A 17,365-nucleotide genomic window follows, 5' to 3' on the forward strand; every position below is an offset into this window, starting at 1 on the left:
TCCTCCCTCTTCTGCACTAACAGAACCACTCTTTTGTTCAAGCCGGCGTACTCCCAGTTCAAATGCATTTTTCAAGCCTATTGAGAGTGATCATATGACACAGCTCTGGCCAATGAGAAGACAGCGGAAATCTGCTGTGGGTTCAGCGAAACCTTTTGCTTTCTGGATGAAAGTAACCCCATCTGGCCAGTATGGCCCTGTCCCCTTCTTCCTACCTTAAAAATGAGTCCCAGAGGTGCTGCAGACACTTTGCCACCACGAGGTGACAAGCACAAGGAAGAAATCCAACATGGTAAGGTTGGAGGAACAGAAAGGACCTGAGTCTCTGATGACTCGGCCTGGACTGCCCACTTCCTGTCCTCTTGTTATGCGAGAAAAATAAATCTCTGTGTATGGAAGACACTGTGCATCTGGTTTTCTGATTCTTGCAGTTGAAAATAATTGAGCTTTCCAATTGGAAATGGATGGTCCACAAAATCAGATCAAAGTGCAAAGCACAGTGTTCTCCCCCTGTGGCTGTTCCCATCTTTGGACATTCAGATATTTCAAAGGAAAAAGGTTTCTCTTTTATTTCTGACATCCCGCCACCCTTCTCATCGGGAGCTGTAACGGAATAAGTCACTCCGCCTTATATCCTTTGTTTCCTCAAAGGGGAAGGGCAGGCAAGGAGGCTTCGGGTGGAAAAGACTGATATACTACACCACATCAGAATGTGCTGTTCTCATTTATTTTTTAAGACAAACCCATCTTTGCATGTGGGCACTGGCAAAGAATTGATGGTTACGAAACAGTGGGCGACAGCGGTAATATAGGAGGTAAGTGACACACAGCAAAGGAATCTTGCGTTCCAATTACACAGAACGCAAAACCATTGTGGTTCATGACATAGCTCCCACATTTTTTCCCTATTTACCCAACAGGGCTCCCGTGAATAGATAGTGCACTCCGTTTGTCAAGTGAATATGTAAAAATACTGGGCTGGGTTGCATGAAGCAGCATGTAAAAGCCATAGGAGGAAAGGTACCAGGAAGGGCTCCTGCTGCCTGTTGGTCGTTCCCCTTGGCACCACTGAGTGCTGTTGAGAACCCATAAAAATGTTCTGTGCAGCATTCAGGGCTGAAGCTCGGGAAGTGGCTGTCCAAATTGATGCATGCCGCAGTTACTATATTCAGCGCCAAAGCAATGCGTCTACCTTCATGAACATAGACGAGCAGAAAGAGTGAATTCAAAGGTCATTCTCTAGGCAGAGAAGACATTGCAATTCCAGACACACACTGTCGAGAAGCCCATGCGCCTACAGTGTAAAGGGCTTTTTAAGATTATAAGCCGTCTTTCAAGCAAAGCAGCCTCTACTAAAAATAATTCCATTTGATCAAAGTAGGAAGAATGCTACTGGTTGGTATCTCAGGGGCAGAGATGGAATCAAAACACAGCGTGAGCTCTCCTCCCACGCAGGACCTCATGAGGGGCCATCTATCAAAGGAGAGACGTTTTAAAGGAGCGCATGCACTATTGGGGCGGCCAAATGAAAATATGAAATACTAAGACATACGCGTAATGAAGCCTCCTTGGTTTCTAATGAGGGGGACATCCCACTGACGGGGGCGGGCTGAAACTCTGAACTGGGAGAATGAGGCTGAAATCCCCATGACCTTGAGGCAGCTGCTGAAGACTTTAATGTATGTTCATTTTCAGTCACTAAATTTTTGTTAACTTCCGGAGCGTGATTAATGCCTAAAGAGGTTTAAGAACTTCTAATGACGCTAATAGCCACTGGTTACCACTGAAAAGCGGTCCTGCTGCCAGAACAACAAATGGCCAGGCACTTAAAGCCTCTAGCAGGGTGGAAAAAACATCTTGCCAAATTTAGTCCCCTCCTAGAAACAGCGTGGTCAGTTTTCTGAACTACACTTGAACTCCAGAAGTCCATAGATGCTTCATTGGATGAAATAATCTTCCCAGTACTTCAAGGAAATTTGAAAATCTTTGGAAAGTCTAAAAAGTTGCAAGATCCTAATTTTAGAAAAAGAGGAATATTAGAGGGACCGGCCCAGTGGCGCAGAGGTTAAGTGCGCACGTTCCACTTCGGTGGCCTGGGGTTCGCCAGTTCAGATCCCAGGTGTGGACATGGCACCGATTGGCAAGCCATGCTGTGGCAGGCGTCCCACATATAAAGTTGAGGAAGATGGGCATGGGTGTTAGCTCAGGGCCAGGCTTCCTCAGCAAAAAGAGGAGGATTGGCAGCAGATGTTAGCTCAGGGCTAATCTTCCTCAAAAGAAAAAAGAAAAAAAGAAGAATATTAGAAATATATACACAGTAAAATGCATTAGGAAAAATTTTTGACGTTAACAGCAGTTATATGAGGCAGTAGAATTGCTACTATTTTATGCACCTCATATTTTCTGAATTTGCAAATCTGAACATATATTATTTTTTTATTTAGACCATACGGTTTATAACTGTGAAATTTCAGGTGTACATTATTATTTATCAGTTTCTGTATAGACAGCATAGTGCTTGCCACCAATTGTCTAATTTTTATCCATCACCATATATATGTGCCCCTTTACCCCTTTCATCCACCCCACCCCCACCCCCTTCCCTTCTGGTAACCACTAATCTGTTCTCTTTGTCCACATGTTTGATTATCTTCCACATATGAGTGAAATTATATGGTGTTTGCCTTTCGCTATCTGGCTTATTTCACTTAACATAATACCCTCAAGGTCCATCCATGCTGTTGCAAATGGGACGGTTTTGTCTTTTTTATGGCTGAGTAGTATTCCACTGTATATATATATATATATACTGCCTCTTCTTTATGCCTTGATCTGTTGATGGGCACTTGGGTTGCTTCCATGTCTTGGCTATAATGAATAATGCTGCATGGACACACACTATTTTTATAACCAGAAAAGTTTGTAAACCATTTTTTTTTAAAGATTTTATTTTTTTCCTTTATTCTCCCCAAAGGCCCCTGGTGCATAGTTGTATATTCTTCGTTGTGGCTTCTTCTAGTTGTGGCATGTGGGACGCTGCCTCAGCGTGGTTTGATGAGCAGTGCCATGTCCGCGCCCAGGATTCGAACCAACGAAACACTGGGCCGCCTGCAGCGGAGAGCGCGAACTTAACCACTCGGCCACGGGGCCAGCCCCCTTTGTAAACCATTTTTAAGAAGAAAAAAAATGCTTCAAGAGACTCATTGAAAAACCAGGCAGCCTTTTACAGAGGAGAAAGGTGAGTGGGTTTCCCCCCTGCCCATCACTAGCTGTGTAACCTTGGTATTGGAGATATACTTTGTAAGATTAAATGAGGTAATATACGAAAAGCACCCATAATACGTGGCAGTTTGCATCATTATTCCTGCTCAAATGATGTTCTGTGTTCAAAACCATATTCAGATAGCACCAGGTAGAAAATTCTATTTTGATGAGAAATTTACCTGAATTTCAAAGGGAAAGAAAACTGCCCTGCGAACAGGATAAAAGAACAGTCCCGCCCTAGCTGCAAAGCATGGGAATCCTCCCTTCCTGCCTCAGCCCCCGTGGGCTCCAGAGAGAGAAACAACAGGAGGGGACACGATCGTGTTGGCCGGGCGCCACCGTCGGGCATCAGAATCGGGCTCCCTTTCACCTCCGTGGGCTTCCAGACGGATAAAATGTGGGAGGCTCTCAAGACCATTTGTCAGGGCCCCCCACGCCTGGGGTCAGGTGCCGTGACGTGGGTCACAGCAACTGCCGTTGCCGCAGCTGTTGGCCATCAGCCCTGGCAGGGGCTATTTTAGGTTTCACTGAGTGTTCCTTGCCCCACAAGCGAAGCTTCTGAGAAATGCTTTGAACTATTCAAGGACCAAAAGGCCCTCAGGGCCTCCATTCCTGGGAGGCCAGCTTTCTGCGGAACTCGGCCACAGCGAGGGTCGAGTTTCTCTCCTGGGCTGGGAGACTGTCTTCGCCCCGGGCCAGAGCTTTCGGGGAACAGAACCATAACCATCCTTCCTCGGAGCCAAAGTCCTTGTGGAGATTTTCTGCTCAGTTTTTCTAGTCGTTCCAGCTGAATATGTCTCGAATGAACTCTTCCCTTGCAGTGCAGGTCGGGAGGCAGTGCCCCAAAGATACAGAAACAACGACAACAGCGAACATTAGTTACCACTGCCTTTGCGCCCAAAGTTGTGCTAAGCAACTTCTGCATTGTCGTATTTATTTCTCCCACCAACCTTGTGAGGTAACTACAGTTGTGACTATTTTATATATCACTGGCCTGGAATTACTATGAGCCCACAGCCACCTTGCAATGCATACAAGCTTAGGAGCGTCCTCTGCTTACCGTCTCTCTCTGTAAAATTCTCAAATGAGCCCCAGTTTAAAATGTGCACATTTGAGTCTTTATATATTCAAAGGAATAACCCTCATTAGATTCTTCTCTTTCTCCACATTCCTACCTCACTGACCCCAGATACTTCTCTAGAAGACCCTGCATCCAGGTTTCAAGTGTGCTTTCTTTGTATCCTGTCCCTCAAGACTAGTGCTCTGAGCTCCTGGCCTCAATTCTCTCCTAGAAGCTGTGATACTCTTTTTTAAGGCCTGAGAAACAAATGTACTTCCACAACGACCAAAAGATAGGATGGGATAGAGAACCGGCCAGGACCATATGCACTGAATTTTTTAGTGTAAGAAGAGCCCATGGAGCCCATTATTCATTTATTACGCAGGCGTCCGCTGGGCAACAGCTGACAAGTGCAAAATGATGCTCTGTGCGTTACCAGACTGTCGGGATTCTCAGCGCAGCCCAGCCGCGGCAGCCCCTTCCTCTGTTTTTCCTTCCAGCCACCTCTCAGGGCCCGCTCTCGGCAAACATATGGGAGCCATTCGGGCTTCCTCCTTCTTTTCCGATGTCCAAGTCACGTTGACAACGGGGGATTTACAACTGCCCAAAATGGAGTGTTTTGCTTTCGTTTGGATTATTCCAAGATTGGGGCCTGTTAAAAGTTTTGTAACTACGTAAATATTTACCCAGAGTTTTTGGTTACTATATAAACATAACAGACACGACCCGGGACCCAAATGCTGTAAGTTGCATAAAAGTCTTCCAATTAAGAAAGGGAGAAGCTAATAAAGGCCTTCGGAACTGATTATTTTTATCATGAAATATTTTACTGCTATTTTTATTCCAGGCTTTTAAAGTACCAAAATATGTTCATCCTTGACTCTGTATAAATATTCAGACCTCACACACCGACCATCAGCCGACGTGTTTCAGCATGTTCCGGATCACAGAGACATGGGGGAGAGAGTGGATGGTGCAACCCAGGACTTCACCTTTACACAAAACCTCATAACAACAGTGGGAAGCCGTGCGTGAAAGATGCTGCTTGGAGCCGTGTCACCTTTGAAGGCGAGAGATGTTACTTTCTGTTCAAATGTCACGTGTTTACATTTGTTGGAGGGTTCTGGTTGACACTTATGGGTGCTGGGTAGAAAGAGCTGAAATGTTTAGTGCCCCAGATGGTAATTACCAAGCATAGACATTGAAGTCCTCAGACCTAGGAAGGCACATGTTCACGAAAAATGTGGGGGAACATATTACTGCGCCTTCTTTTCTTAACCCCTCTGCTTGCCATGAAGTTAACCCTCCACATCCACGGTGAAGTTTCTGTTTGATGTTCTTCAGAGCTGTGGTCTCAGAAGGAGGTCACCGGCAGAGCTCCCTACTCTTCTGAGGAAAGCAGTTGGTCCCGGGGAAGGCGCATCTGCTCTGGTGAGACCTGCTTCCTCTGCCCTGGCCTGCATCCATCTCCTCCATCTTTCTTCGGCTCCCTGTCATCACTTCCAGTGGACAAGCAAGGCAGGTCCTTCTTCATTGCTTTGCAGCTGGTCGGACTGGACCCAGGAAGCGGATTGTGTTTCTGCGCTTGATGGTCCATCATTAAGGGAAACAAACCCTGTAGCTTCAGCTCCAGGTGAAATGGAGCAGCTTTGCCGGCTTCATAAACTCTGGCATGATCTTATCTGTTGTCCAAGAAGGAGATAAGAGAGCAGGCCCTGGAAACCTTGTAGAACCCTGCTCTGGGGAAGCTCACAGCTGCTCTGCGGGGGGCTTCATTTCTTTAAGGGACTTAGCTAGTGGGCAATCACTGTTGTGGGAATGTTCTTATCCCCACTCTGTATACGAGTGAACGTTCACAGCAAATGGTTTAATGACCTGCTCCAAATTTCCTAGCACACCAAGATTATAGTTAGAGAGCAAAATAGCTAGAATTTCTGACTTTCAAACCCATGCTTTAGCCGGGAGGCAGCTCTAAACCGACATACCTTAAATGCACTGTAGGTTAATCTGAGAGAAATAATGAAGCTTTGGATGGAAGTTATCAAAGCTCGCTGCTAACAGTTGAACTCCCTCACCTCTGCATGGACCTTCATGGAGCTGAGCAGCATTGTTCTCTTTCTCCCTCTGCGGACTTGTGGTTCAGAGAGGTTAAGCTACTTAGCCAAGAACACGTTTTTAGACGTGGAGCATGACCAGGGCTCCTAGGTCTCCTGACTCCAGATGAGGGCTTTTCCCGTGATGCCAGAAACTGACCGGCAGAGGTCTGAGCAACAGTTACATACCTGCAATGATTTTGTATTGTCCTGTGTCAGCTTGGGTTAGCAGGTATTATGTTTCCCAGAATTCCCTTCTTTGTAGACTCTAGGTTAGAGGTGGCCAAAAGAGAAATAGGGGCAAGATTTGGAAGGTGGAAGTAAAGGAGTAGCCACTACTCTGTGAAGGTCACTGTGGTTTCATGTGGTGACAGACAGATGCAGAAGTGCTGGTGGGTCCCAGCTTCCATTCCACGTCCAGAAATTCTTTCTTTCTTTTTGGAACCACTTTATTGGGGTATGATTGATATACAAAATGCTGTACATATTTAATGTATACAACTTGATGAGTTTGGAGATAAGTATAAACCCATGTATAATCACCACAATCTATGCCATTAACATATTCATCACTTCCAAAAGTTTCCTCCCACCCTCTTTACTGATTTATTATTATTATTATTTTGTCTGTGTGTTAAGAACACTAAATTAAGATCTACTCTCTAGGTCTCTATACTCTAGCAAATTTCTGAGTATTCAATATAGTGTTGTTAACTATAGGCACTATGCTGTACGGGAGATCTCTAGGACTTATCATCTTGTATAACTTAGACTTTGTATCTTTTGACTAATATCTCCCCGTTTTCCTCTCCCCCCAGGCCCTGGCAGCCACCACTCTACTCTATCCAGCAGTTCTTTCTGACTGCTGGTCCTGTGACCAACAGTGGCCCCAGACCCAACACCAGATGCAAAGGCTATAGCTTTCCATGGACTTCTCTAGAAGCTCTGCTTTCACAGTCCCACTCCAGCAACTGGATGTGCCCGGCTTCCCATATTCCTTGGCAAGCTTTGACTGGTCCATTGACACCAGCGCTTTGGGAGGGCTGGTTAGTGACAGGTCCTCCAACTCCCCCGCGGACACCCCTACTTCCTCAGCTTCTCCCACAACTGCCTAACATACCCTGTAAGGCTTACAGTGGATCTGCTTTCCCAGGTTGAACTCTGACTGATAGAATAGCCAACATGGTAAAAGTATGGGACCTGCCGAAGAAATACAAAGGCGTCCCTGCCCTCGAGGGGCTCCCAGCCCATTGGGGAGATGGAGCATTTAAACACAGCCAGCTGGGGACTCCTGGCAGCTTATGGATCAAGTGACAAATGCACAATGTGGTCATTGCCTTGTAGTCCTTGCAGCCCGAGGTGTCCAGTGTCTTTTAGTGCAAGGCGTGAGGAGCTAAATGGGATAGGACACAGTCAGCATTCTCCACAACTGGTATCCACATTTAGTCCCAGGTGGATACAGACTTTTTCCTCCTCTGTTCCATCCAGCCTCTGGACTCCTTATCGACACAAGAATGGAAAGTTACTTACATGTTGGATGGAAATGTGGAGTGCAATTCAATGCAAATGCTGACATTGAAGATTTCCCATCCAACCAACAGAAATTCCCCTGGCCCACCACACTTGGGTAACTCGAGTTCTGGAATTCCAGCCTCGGTTAACCCAAATCCACAAATTTGCTGGAGTTATGAAACTTAGTGAGAGTACTCTTTTTCTATTATTCATTCCCAATATGTTGTGTCCTGACCCGACACCACGGAATTTATTTTCCCCACATGTTTAACCCTCTGCATGTTGATTACCTTTTGGTATCTGCCAAAGGAAAAACAGATAAAAGCATGCATTCTTGGTCTTTTTGCAAAATAAATTTTATTTCTAATTTGGCTGGAAACTTCTCCAGTCACTCGGTCTGTTGCCTCATTTCGTTGGCCTCAGTTTCCTTCTGTTAAAAACAGAGTTATGAATACCTGCGTCCTCGGGGAGGGGCGAGCATCAGTGCTTGGCTACCAGTCTAGGGAAGATCTCTGGATGAAAGGTGATATGGAAGGAAAGCAGCAACCTGGATGAATATCAGCTGAAAAAGTCCAGTACTCCGGCCACAGCAATGCCACAAGCTTCCGGAGGCTGCTTGTGAACTGACGCTTTATTTTGCAAGTGTGTATCTACGTGCCTGTGTGTCTGGAGTGTTCACTCTGGAGACCTCAGGATACAGTAAATGACATCATAGGTAGCTCAAGGAAAATGAGGATTTATTTTTAGCTGTTACGCTTGTCTGTTAAATGATCTGAATTTTAAAAGAAAGAGGAAAGGGGAGAAGGGAAAGAAATATAGAGGGCCATGAAAGAATGTGAGATTTCCGCTTGATCTTAAAAAGCACCAGAGTGAAACTCAAGCACAGCTTTCTTATTTCTTTTCAACCAGAAAGGTGTTGACAGGAAAAATGTATGAACAGTGGAGGATATGCCCTCTCATGAGAATTTGGTTCCTTCTCCAGATCATTCATTTTGAGAACGTGGCTCCAGGTGTCCACAGTGGAGGTGGCGGTCTTTGTCAGATATCGAGCCTTTGGCTTGTTACTCGTTTATTCCCGGACATTGTAAGATGGTACTTCCAAGCCATCTGTGCTGTTTGTCTTGCTGTCTTATGCGCTGACATCCGAAAGGTTCCTGCCCGCTCTTCGTTTCCGTGCTATGCCGAGACCTGGCAAAGAGAGAAAGGCAGCCAAGGAGTGAGGTCAGATAGAAAGCTGGGTCTGCTAAGCAAAAAGGGGGGAGGAGTAGAGAGTGCTGGAGGATGGAGAAAGAGGACTCAGACAAGGACGGTGCTCTAGGGAAGAGACTCTGGAAGGAAAGCAGGAATCTGAACAGTGGCACGAAAATAGACAGGAGACCAAGATCAAGAGACATAAGCGTTCGTTTCTGTACGAGCATGGTTGACTTAGACTATGTCGTGAAATGTGGTCAAACACTTTGTCCTGGTGCCCTGACATAGCTTATACTTCAGGAACATCTGGATTCTACTCCCAGCTTTGTTGCTAAATCAATGCGTGGCTTTGGACAAGTCACTTGGGCTCAGTTTTCTTCTCTATGAGCAGAAGAGGTTGAACCAGGATAGGGGTTCCCAAAGAGGAGATCTCAATCAGAAGAGATCTGACTCCCGCAGAGGAGTCAGAATAGATCTCAGACTTGTTAGAGGACTTAAGCTGGTTGCTTCCAGCCAGCCACGCCTGGCCTGGGCCCCTCCTCCTGCCCTTCGGACACCCACGGAGTCGGCCGCGAAGCCTGGCAGTACGCCTTCTGCCCTGCCCCGCCTCCCAACTCCCTGTGACCTCAAGACCTCAGAAAGCCAAAACTAACTTCTCTACCCAAGTCCTAGAACTACTTTCAACCCCTTGAGACTTCTTTCAACTCTAAAATTCTTGCATTCACTGATTCTATTACAGAATAGCATTGCAGGCCACTTACATGGCAACTGACTATGGACTCTTAGAGCAGTCTGGAGGTGAGCTGTCCCAACTGGTGGGCAACTGAGCTTCAGGGACCCAGGCCTTTTCTACCTTGTTGCTCTTCCTTACCCCAGAGTTGTCCCTTGTCTGCATCGTGGACGCAGGGTCATTACCACATGAGTGCTCAGCTTGTGGGAGAGCGGAAGGGTGAAAGAAAAGTCCTGGATAAGCAGTTTCTTTTTAAGCAAGTCATGTGGGAATTACACACATCGCTGGCGCTTACGGTCCGTTGGTGAGAACACAGTCAAATAGGCATACTGAACCATAAGGGGGCTGGGAAATGCAGCCTCTGGCTGGGTAGGGATATGTGGGCTGAAACTCCATCACTGTGGAAGAAGGGGAGACATCCGCAGTCTGCTACAATAAGGAACCAGAAGACTACACCAATAGGGATGGGAGGAATTGCGGACCCTTGACTAGCCATCAAAAATGTCATGGGAAGGGGAAAGGAAAAAAAAGCTATCCTTGTTAGGAGCTGCGTGTCTGTTTGAAGGAAAATAAACCATCAGCAAACCCCAGCCTGGCCTTCCTCTTTAGCTACAGCCCGCTCTTCTAAGGACCTTTGCTTTAAGGTGAGTTGTTGTAGGGTATTCAAACTTTTTAAAAAAGAACTTGCATTTATAAAAATAAATTCTTACATCGGAATCTATTTGTAAAAAAGAAAACAAAAGCATTGCTCTGGTTGAAACAGAGGAGAGGGCTCAGAGCTCTGGCTCCCCCTTCATCCTCCCTGCTCTTGCTGTCTTGGCATCCTAGAGGCTGACACTCAAGGGATGTGATGTCAACTCAGAAGTCTTCCCCCAGAACAGCGGGGCTCCAAGAACCCAATCTGAGAACCCCTGAGCTATGGGAACCCCGAAGCTGCTACCAAGGATAATGTCGTCCACGTCAAACTAGGACTATCATGAACCTCGTATTGACGCTCCAGGTCATATAAGTGGCAAACGTGAAGTTTACTCATTTTCTGGGTCATAACTTTGTTATTATGGAGACGTGTATTATTTGATTTTTGTTTTATGATATTAGGTGGCTATATTTATGATTGATTTAGTTAATAACACAAACCCCAGTTTAACATGGTTACCATGGAAAAATATCACCCACTTTATAACGTGGTTTCATAGATGGCACAACTGCCAAAAGCCCTCCTGGGACAAGGCCCATCTTGACCCCAAGACAGCTCCAGGACAGCACCACGCAGACCTGGGCAGAAGACACAGACAGGGGCTCCCTGCTGACAGCGCCGTTACTACCAGCACCCAGGGACCAGCGACTCTCTACCTCTTATGGTGAAATATCGAGAGAGGGGCATGTGAAAGAAAAGACCTAGAAGTCCAACTCAAGATTAAATTATGGATGACATCAAAAGAAGCCTCTGGACAGTGAGGAGCCCATAATCCCAATGTCACATGAACAGAGGAGCAAGATGTTTGACTGGGCTAGAAGAGATATGGGCTGGGGAAGGGGGAGGCGGGCTGCTGTTCCTCAAGCAGCATCAGCGAGGGATGATTGACAACCCCTCAGACTGTCTTCAACAGCTACTACACTTTCAAGAAAGAAAAAAAAAGGCACTGGACCTGGCTGAGAGAGACACTGTTCCTGACGCAGGTTTATTCCTGACAAGGGTAAGCAGAAGGCTTCGGAAGTAAAAACAAAAACTGAGGTGCCAGTTTTCCTCTTACACCCCTCAGAGCAGATCAAGTTGCTTGACTCCCAATCCAGCCCAAATGGAGGAATGTCCCCATTTAAGCCCTGGGTTAAATGAGCAAAACGCTACATGATGCAAATTGTTCAGTAAGTGCCTTGTTAAAAAAAAAAAAAAACCTAACAGAAAAATGGGAAAAAGACATGAATAGGCATTTCACAGAGAAGGTGAATAAACAATCCCAAAGATATCAAGCTGATCATTCCTCAGGGACTCACCAACACAGTGAGATGTCATTTGACACCTACCAGCTTAGCGAGAATTAAGAACTCTGACAATACCAAGCGTGGAAAAGGAGGCAAAGCGACAGGCATCCATTCACATTCCTAGTGGGAGTGTAAATTGGTATAATCACTTTGGAAAACAATTGGGTATTTTGTTGTAAAGCTGAATGTGCATATAATTAGGACCCAGCAGTTTCACTCCTGCATAGATATTCCAGATCAGGTTTTTCCAAACACGTATCTATTAGTGAGTCATGAAGCCAATTTAGCGATACACAACCAACATTTTTAACAAACAAAGGAGAATGCAGCAGAGTAGAAAAACTTAAAAGGACACTGTCTGTAGTAAGGATAAGTTTGTTTCATAAATCGTCTCACGTATGTGTATGCTCCCACCTGTGTGCAGGTTGTGATGTAAAATTTTTATCGTACCTGTAAAATGCATTTATTATGTGTAGATAAAATATTACTTTTTTTTTTGAGGAAGATTAGCCCTGAGCTAACTACTGCCAGTCCTCCTCTTTTTGCTGAGGAAGACTGGCCCTGAGCTAACATCTGTGCCCATCTTCCTCTACTTTATGTGTGGGACGCCTACCACAGCATGGCGTGCCAAGTGGTTCCATGTCCTCACCTGGGATCTGAACCATCAAACCCTGGGCCACTGAGAAGCAGAACGTGGGCACTTAACCACTGTGCCACTGGGCCAGGCCCAAAATATTACATTTTTTATAAGTGTGGAAACCAATGCCCTAGGAAACCTTTTTGACATATGTACCAAGAGATATGTAGAATGTTCATTATTCACAAGAGCAAGAAATTGCAGACAACTCAAGTATTCATCACCAGGAAGATGGATACATAAGTTGTAGAGCATGAACACAATGAACTATTGCATAGCAATGAAAAGGAATGAGCTCTAGCTACACGCAACAATATGGGAAGATCTCAGAAGTACGATATCAAAAAAAAAAAGAGGGCCGGCCCCGTGGCCGAGTGGTTAAGTTGGTGCGCTCTGCTTTGGTGGCCCAGGTTTTCACCAGTTCGGATCCTGGGCGTGGACCCAGCACCAGTCATCAGGCCACGCTGAGGCAGCATCCCACATGCCACAACTAGAAGGACCCACAACTAAGAAATACAACTATGTACTGGGGGGATTTGGGGAGAAAAAGCAGAAAAGAAAAAAAAGAAATATGATAACAAGAGAAAAAAGCTGTGCAGAGAAGACTGTATCTAGTGTGTTCTTTTTATAAAGCCCTAAAACAGCAAAACAAAACAAACCGTATTACATACATGGCAAAATTGCTTTTTTGAAGCAAAGAAATCCCAAATTTAAGATAGTGGTTACCGCCGGAGGGGAGGGAAGGAGAGAGTTACTGGTAAGGTTCTGGTTCTTAAGTTGGGTGGTGGGTTTCACATGTGTTTATTTATTATTATAGTTCAGAATTTATAGATCGGTTTCATATATGTATACATGTATGTAATATACGAATGTGTGCAATGTTACGTAAAACCAAAATCAATGTAGCCATAAAAATGTCTAATCCGCTAACTCAAAAAACATCTGTTTCCAGTAAGCAAATATACCTTTCCCCCTCAAAATAGAGATTTCTATCAAAACCAACAAAAAATGGACTAAACAGAAGAAGAAAAAGAATAATCCCTTCAGGCAGTCTTCACCAATCGCTTTAAAGCATTGACCACACAAATCCGTCCTTATTTTCATAGTTGGTAAATGAATCAGGCCAGACTCTTGTTAAGGAGTAGAATGTTTTCTCCTGAGATCAGCCTTTGAATGTTAAAGCAGAAAAGGTTTCCAGAATAAATCCACTGAAGTTAGTCACAGACCATGTTCCCTGCCTACTTTTCTTGACTACAATAGATTATTTTCTTCAAACTGTACTTTTGCACAAACTCATTTTGCCAGTGGGAGTACAGTACGCCCCAGACTGGAGCCGGCTCTTTAGTGGATCCAATTCATTTACTGCTCTCACTCTCAAAACACAATTGAAATGGCTGTATCCTTTAAACTGAACACAGGCAATGGCTTCTAGGCACGCATTTGACTCAATAATTCATGAAGTATTCATGATTGCTTATTACTGAGAATAGAGGAAAATTAGCCGCAGAGCAGCCCAGGAAATGGATCCGCCCTAAAGTATTAAGTGTCACTACATTATGGCAAACTTTGCTGTTTTAAAAACCATCCATAGTCCCAAGGACCTACTGGAGTAAAAGCATCAATTATGAATTGTTGGGCTTGCAAAGGTGGAACAAGCTTTCATATCTTTGTGCTATGGGGTGGATTGTTTCTCCTCAAAATTCAGGTGCTTAACCCCCAGGACCTTAGAATGTGATCTTATATGGAAACAGAGTCATTGTACATGGAATTTTTTTACAACAAAGTCGTACCAGAGTAGAGTGGGCCCTTAATGCAATATAACTGCTCTCATAAAAAGGAGAAATTTGGATAAGGACATGTGCACAGGGAGAATGCCATGTGAAGAATGAAGGCAGGCTGGAGTGACGCAGCAGAAACCAAGGAATGCCAAAAATGCCAGAAAACCACCAGAAGCTGGGCAAGAGGGGTGGAATAGATCCCCCTTACAACCTCCAGAAGGAATCAACCCCACTAACACCTTGATCCGGGGACTTCTGGTCTCCAGACCTGTAAGGCAACGGTGTCTGTTGTTCTAAGCCACGCAATTTTTGGTACTTTGTTACAATAGTCCTAGCAAACTAGTACACTTTGGTTCTTTAAGATTTAGAAAACATTTTATCTCCTATTTAAATGCTGAATATTGTAATTATGACCTCTGTAGGCTTACAGTTAGCATTTGAAATCAGGAGACCTGGAATAAAGACTCTGCTCTGCCTTTTAATTGGCTGTTTAACCTCAAACAAATCATTTACCCTCTTTAGTTTGTGTTCTCGTGTGTGAAATGGTCGTGATCCCAATATTTACCCTACTCACCTCTCACAGTGGTAAATGGACCCAGTGAGATAACACATGGGAAAGTGTTTTGTAAATTGTGAAGCATCCGATTACTGTGTAAAATATTCTGGTTTTCATCCATTAAAGTGACGGTAGTGATTATTGACCAACTTTCTAAAGTATTGTGTGTGTTAGTATGTCATATGCTGGCTTCCCAAATAACGCCAGCAAACCTGTTGATAAGACATAGCTGAGTTTATTGCTTACTGCGGGAAGGGAGAACACCACCTCGACCGAACTTTGGTAGTGTCTTAGTGACAAGGTTGGAGTTTATTAAGAATTTGAAGTTTGGTTTAAGGCAGGTCTTTCCATATGGGGGCTTGAGTACGATTGGTAAAGACTGTCAGATAATGGTGCGAATAGCAAGGCAAGGATTTTGAGACAGGGTTTCAAAGAGTCTTTGGACGTAAACTGTTGATGCTTTCTGTTGAAAGAGTTGAAAGTTCCTGTGATGAACAATAAGGTTACTTGCCTGTGAAAGTGTCTCCTGGAGCAGTAGTGCAATTCTGGTAAACACAATGGAATAATAAAGTGATGCTAGTGTAGGCAGTAGATGGTTTTGGTCCTCACGTCCAAACTGGATGGGAGTGGGGAGAGAGAGTTTCAGTTCTCAGGCACAAAATGTGGGCAAAGTGCTTGAGTTAGTGGCTAGTGTCGGCCCGTTCTCTCTCTTTTGGGCAGGCTTATCTTGCTGTTCTCCATCCGTGTTCTTTCTCCCAATTTATTCAAATTGGCTCTCTGCCAGAATTGTCCCTCATCATTACCCCAAAACTCATTTCTTCCTACCTTAAAACCCAATGCTAATTTTGGTTAATAAGACTCTATAATACTACAGATTTCTCATTGTTATAAGAGATCCCCGAAGAGAGTTGTTTTATTTTAAGAAGAATTCAACCCAGATGAACAATGCTGGGTAGACAATTCTGCAGCAAGAATTATCTTCTGAGGAGCATCAGTGAGGGCTTTCCTCCTTCCAACACCTCTGTGTCTGTCTCCACCGCAGCCTCAAGGCAGAAGGCAGAGGGCACTTGGCCCACTCAGCTTCTGCCCCTTCTGCTGTGCTGATCAGAGAGACTCCATTAGCATCAGCTGTGTTCAGTATGATGCCCATTTCTTTGCATTAAAAACAGGAGCAAGGCCCAGGGTTTAGAACTCAGATAAAAGATCTCAGTTTGAAACTGGCTTCTAGGTCCTGGGTGGCCCAGGTTGAATTAATCTAGACCCCATTTCCTACCCCCTACCTGTTTCCCAGACTTCCTCACCCCCACCAAGCTAATTTCTTGTTTTAAAAAGCTACTTTGAAGAGCTGGTAATTCTCTCCTTCTGGTGCAATCACGAGCGAATGAATGGTTCATTGTTAGAGAAGTCATTCCGCTGAGCAAGGCAACCTCTCCTTCGAACAAGGTTAGGAATGCCGGACCCAACCTTCTAATTAAGGCGAGGATTTGTGTACATTTCTCGTTCTGTAGCCCAATGTATCATAGGCATTTCAAATCACTGAATTTTGGGCGTTGCATGAATGTTATTTGTCTACAAATGAATTCATAGATGGGTATATCTTACTTTTCTAAAAGGGTTCAAAGACGTGAGATTTTTGAAAACAGACATTTTACAGGGAGCGAGAAACGTAGCTAGCAGTTTGCTGGTGGCTAAGAGTGTTTGTGAGAGTTCAGGTTACCAAGACAATTATACTTTCACTAGATGCCCAAATCCTACTTATCCGCTTATAATTCCTGTTGATTTACGAGTGAGAAATGAAGATACAATTTACTGGCTAAGCCAGTACTATAATGAGTGGAACAAAACAGGATATTCTAGAAGAGTAATAAGCACTCATCTTTGATTTCTAGCACCGTGGTCAGGGAATTTGAATTGGTTGTGAGTTAGATCTTTCGGAAAAAAAAGTGTCACTAGGTGGTCCCTAAAATTTCTGCTGGGAGATGTTACTTTTTAAAAAATGTGGTAAAATATACATTACATAAATTTTACCATCTTAATGATTTGTAAGTGACAGTTTAGTGGCATTAAATACATTCATTCACATTGTTGTGCAACCATCCCCACCAGCCATCTACAAAACTTTTTCATGTTGCAAAACTGAAACTCTATGCTCATTAAACACTAACCCCCCATCCCCTCCCGCTCCAGTCCCTGGTAACCACTATTCTAGATTCTATGTCTATGAATTTGGCCACTCTAGCTATCTCACATATTTGATCTCTAGGTATCCCAATATTCGTCCTTTTGTGACTGGCTTATTTCACTTAGCATAATGCCTTCAAGGTTCATTCATGCTATAGCATGTGTCAGAATTTTTTTCCTTTTTAAGGGTGAAGAATATTCCATTGTATCTACATACCACATTTTGCTTCTGCGTTCATCTGTTGGTGGACACTGGGGTTGCTTCCACCTGAGATGTTACTTTTCACATCTGTTCATTTTCTGACATCTCCCATCCCTGGCTCACTAGAGAGAGCCGGCCACAATCGGGGAGTAGGGGTGGGGGGCGGGTTGGAGGTGAG

This window comes from Equus caballus, chromosome 30 (assembly GCF_041296265.1).
Source record: "Equus caballus isolate H_3958 breed thoroughbred chromosome 30, TB-T2T, whole genome shotgun sequence".
Lineage (NCBI taxonomy): Eukaryota > Metazoa > Chordata > Mammalia > Perissodactyla > Equidae > Equus > Equus caballus.